The sequence below is a fragment of the Micromesistius poutassou genome (assembly GCF_964030765.1).
Source record: "Micromesistius poutassou genome assembly, chromosome: 14".
In the NCBI taxonomy this organism is placed as follows: domain Eukaryota; kingdom Metazoa; phylum Chordata; class Actinopteri; order Gadiformes; family Gadidae; genus Micromesistius; species Micromesistius poutassou.
The window spans coordinates 5,330,167-5,335,166 of NC_140284.1; the positions used below are offsets into that span (position 1 = coordinate 5,330,167).

At 45.2% G+C, this 5,000-nt stretch overlaps 1 protein-coding gene across 1 annotated transcript in view; it reads right to left on the minus strand.

The window, feature by feature from the left end:
* kcnh3 (potassium voltage-gated channel, subfamily H (eag-related), member 3) overlaps positions 1-5,000 on the minus strand; it is a gene marked incomplete at both ends in the record, with an annotated part of 88,531 nt that overhangs the window by 9,162 nt on the left and 74,369 nt on the right. The window lies entirely within an intron of this gene.

The following is a 5,000-nucleotide window of genomic DNA, read 5'->3' on the forward strand; positions in this document are numbered from 1 at the left end:
CAAGTACACGCACACCTGCACACAGCACACTCCTCAGAGTCAACACAGTCTCTCAGAGTATGTCACCTCTCTCTCTCTGTCTCTCTGTCTCTCTCTCTCTCTCTCTCTCTCTGACCACCAAGGCTAACCGCTTGCTGACAAGCACAAGCACACCCTGCATCGCTAATGCACCCCAGGTCTATCTGTGCCCTAGTCCCTCTCTCTGTCTCTCTTGTCTCTCTCTCTCACTGTCTGTCTGTCTCACTTTCATTTGCCGTCTCTTTGAAGTGGTATTCGCCAGCCCTGAGAGTAGTGTGTGTGTGCTTGTGTGTGTGTGTGTGTGTGTGTGTGTGTGCTTGTGTGTGTTTATGTGTGGTGGGGGGGGGGGAGTTGGGTGTTGCGTACAAGATCGCGCACCGCATGTGTTTTTATATTCCATCTTATTTATTTTATTCATCTCCACTGAAGGGAAAGGGCATGGGCATCAAGGGGTCACCACCGATGCCAATCCAACCCACAGAAACATTAGAGAGAGGGAGATGAAGGAGGCCTTTGTGGTTGGTTGGGGGGGGGGGGCACATGAGTCACCACCATTAGACGCTTGCCAGGTGAGAGAGGCCGCGGCCACAGTGGAATGACGCGTGTGTAAAAGCTTGCGTGTGAGTTCAATGACGTCATTCACTTTGAGATTGATCATGAACGGGGCGAGAAGGACGTGTGGTCGGGGTCGCTGCGTGCGGACTCGTGGGCGCGCCAAAGTCATCGTTGCGTTTTAAAACCCGTTTAGTCGACGTCCGCGGAGAGTGACGTCAGTTTCCTTCTCTACGCGTTTTGGTACTGCAAGTGACAACGCAAGTGACAAAAAAGTTTTGGAATAATATCATCTTATTTTCTGCTGTCTTTGTCCCTCTCTAGCATTATCTTCTCTGGCTATCTCTCTTTTCTTCTTTTTCTATCCATCCATCTCTCCCTCTCATTTTCTCTTTACCGCTGTATCTACCACTATCTTCTCTCTCTTTCCCTCTCTCTCTACTTCTGTATCTCTCTATACCTCCTCCCGCTCTCTATCTCTCGCTCTCTCTATAGTTAAGTATCTCTCTATACCTCCATCTTCTCTTCCTCCTTCTCCATTCCTCTCTCCCTCTCCATCACATTCTCTCTCCCTCTCCATCACCGTCTCTCTCCCTCTCCATCACATTCTCTCTCCCTCTCCATCACCGTCTCTCTCCCTCTCTCTCCCTCTCCTTCACATTCTGTCTCCCTCTCCATCACTGTCTCTCTCCCTCTCCATCACACTCTCTCTCCCTCTCTCCATCACATTCTCTCTCCCTCTCCATCACCGTCTCTCTCCCTCTCGATATGTTTCCATATGTTCTTTTGTTCAGATTTTCCGCTGCCTAGATCTGAGCTTTCCGAGAATTCCGGCGACGCTGAGAAGAAATCACGCGTCTGCTCAAAGAACTGCCTCTCTATTTAATCCTTTTGTGCCTGAACTCAGTGACCAGAGCTGAGGCTGAACCCCCTCCTACCCCCCCCCCCCCCAGCACCCACCTTAGGCCTATCTCCACCATCCTCTCCCCCCATCCCTCTCAACGTCCCTGGTACGGGTGACATGGCCAATGGTCTCCCAAGGAACATGGTGTGTGGTGTGAGGTACATTGTTGTGCATGAACGTCTGGGGGGGGGTTGTAGCAGTGCTATATGAACAAATAAATAAACGGGTGAACAACAGCTCGAGTCCAGGGGAAAGGTTAAGTGGTTATATTCCGCACTATTCTTTATCTCTGTCTATTTTCCCTTCTCTGTCTCTGTCTCTCCCACACCGCCGGAGGCGGCCGCAGGGTCGCTCAGCCACACCCCTCCCTGAGAGAAATGGGGGGGGGGGGGGAGGGAGAGAGGTGGGGGGGGGGGGGGGGTGTAGCATTGAACAGTGGGGCGACTGGGGGTGGTGGGAGGGCGATAATGAGTTCTGTGGGTGAGGACGGGTAACACTGGAAGAAGCATAATGGTTAAGGTGTGTGTGTGTGTGTGTGTGTGTGTGTTGGGGCGGGGGGAAAGGGTTGGCTATATATATATGTGTGTGTGTGTGTGTGTGTGTGTGTATGTGTGTGTATGTTTCTGCTTATGTTTATGTGTGTGTCTGTGTGTGTGTGCGTGTGTATGCATGTGTGTGTATGTGTAGAGCACAAACAATGGTAAACAAGGACGGTTGGCAGTTAAAGTGTTGCCATAGAAAACAGAGATGTTTTATTTTGTATCAAATTCGGCTTCTGCAGCAGTCGACTGGTTGGCTTCTTGAGTAAGTATTGGATTTTCTAAGATACATTGTTAGAAATATGTGGCTGTGTAAATATTTTCGGGAAGACCTGAGACTTGGACATTTTGTAGTACTTGAATTGATGGGGTGTGTGCGATGGTTCAGTAGAGAAAGTTTGAGTTGTAAATAATCGATCAACCATCCACAGAACCCATGAATATGGATTCATGGATGAAACACACACCCTGCTTCAATTATAGATAGATAGATAGATAGATAGATAGTCCTTTATTAATCCCCCTTAGGAGTAATTCACAAGTGACCAGCAGTACAGTGGGGAAAAGAGAGTGTGAAAACAAGAGTATATAAAAAATATATATAGTAGTAGATAAAAAGTTTGAAAATAGGAAAAGGAGGTCGGGAGCTGCCACTCGCTGTGGCGCCGGAAGTAATTATTACTGGTCTTGCACCCGTGATAACATCACAAGTGTTCCCATACAAACAACATTCCCTCAGCCGTCACTGTCCACCCTGCTGTGTGCTGCTCAGACATTTCATAATTACATGTCTGCAGAAAAAATCTTCACCCAGTATTTTTTAAATTTGTAATCATCATTTCATGATTGTTTAAACGCAACGATGCACAAGTGTGTATGTGTTCACCCTTTATCGCTACCCTTTTTCAAATCGAACTCCATTATCCTCATCTTCATCATCATCACCCTCATCATCACCCATGCAGAAACCAAGCCACCCCTTGTTGGATTCACTAGCCTGCTCACAAACGCCCCGATTCACCAGGTGATTGGGTGGCAGCATCCTGCTTACTAAACATAGCCGTCTCTATCGTACACTGTAAAAATGATAACTTGAAATTGCTGGTCTTAAAAGGATTTTTACATTGAGTGAATATAAAACTACAAGTTGCACTGTAAATTGTTTATTTGAGCTGTTTCAACTAACTTCCAAACGTTTTTGGTTAAAAATTGATCTCACTCCATACACAAGAGTTGGAAAAATAAACAAATACGAATTGAATCCTATGGTTCCAACTTCCCATGCGTTAGCGCCTGGAGGTTATGGAATAGGTGGTTGATTTCATGTATGTAGGAGGTCTGGAGACTGGTGGGCGAGAGGAGTGGTAGTGTGTATGAGTGTTGGTTGGAGATAGCTGGTGGTGGTTGAGTTTTTGGTTGTTTCTAGTTGTTTTGGATTGATTGGTTATTGATTGATTTATTTTGATTGTTTTGATTGTTTCTTTGGTACAGAATCCCATCTAGGTGGGCTTCTGTTTTAAGGGGGGGATGTGACGACCCAGGTGGGTCTTTGACCCCGCCCCTGCTGTTTGTATGCCTGTGTTGCTCTCCCTACTAATTAGGAGATTGTGGGCAGGTGTGGGTTGGACCGGGACCGCAGTATATAGAGCCTGCCCAGACAACAGAGCTGGCTTCTCCCTCCTCCAGGCATTTGATTTCCTTTGTTTGTAACACATGGACTGATCTTCGCTTGACCTTTTTGGTTACTTTCATTTATACTGACTTGCACCACACTTATTATCATTATATTTATTTCAAAATAAATTCTTTATTGTTGTTGAAACAGCGTGGTCTCCCCAGTTTATGTTGCATGCCAGCATGTCACATATGGGATCCTATGAATCCTATGGCATCCTAAGTTTTAAAGCTGTTTATTACCCTCATGGTGAAAAATAAACATGCTAAATGGTTTAAAATAAAATAGTAAAATAGTAAAATAATAAAATAATAAAAGGCTGGTTTATTGTCCGTTTGTGTAATTGTTAATAGGATTTCCTTTGTGATTCAATATAATATTTACTTAGAATTCTTAGTGTGTACATCTAGGTTTGTGAAGCTTTCATTGTTATCAAAGTCAAGTTATTTGGACCAAAAGAACTTAGTTGTCTCAACTTTGAAATTAGCTGGTACAACTATAAGAATTAAGTTGGCACAACTGTGTGAACGTTGAAGTTTGAGTTGACATGAAAACCCAAAAATCCTGTGCAAGACAGTTGCCTTGAAATTTCAAGTTGAATTCACTTTTTATTTTTCACAGTGTACTAACCCCTGAACCATCTCTCAGACAGTCACAGTGCAGTTCTGTACAGTGTGTACAGCGTGTCTTACAGGTTCATCGTCATTAAATGGCTCCCATATTTTAACAGATCTTGATAGCCGCCGCTGTGCTCATCATTAGCATAGCGTAATGACTTGAAAAGGTCAAGGTAGGCTGATCCATGTGAGAAGGCCTGCTTTCACCCCCGGCTCACACCTCAGCATTAATAGTCAGGGCTCTTTAATAATTCACCGTCTATCCATTATTAATAATCACATCAGTGCTTTCGCTTTCCCCATTGATGTGGGATATTGTTGTGTGTGTGTGTGACTGTGTGTGTGTGTGTGTGTGTGTGTGTGGGTATGTGTTTGGGTGCATGTGTGTGTGTATGTGTGCATGTGTGCGTGTGTGTGTCTGTGTGATTAACTCACTGTTTGTGTATGTGTGTGTGTGTGTGTGCATGTGTGTGCGGGTGCATGTGTGTGTGTGTGTGAGTGTGTGACAAAGATCAAATATATGGACTGGGGGGCATGGCATTTGAAGATAACCTCTCCAACCCCGCCCCATCCGACACCCAGACACATACACAGACGCACACGCCATGTGCGCCTCAAACTCAATACCCCTCGACCTTTTAGGAAGAAGGGTTGCATCATCTATTCCTGTCTTTATGAATAAATGTGCATGTGTG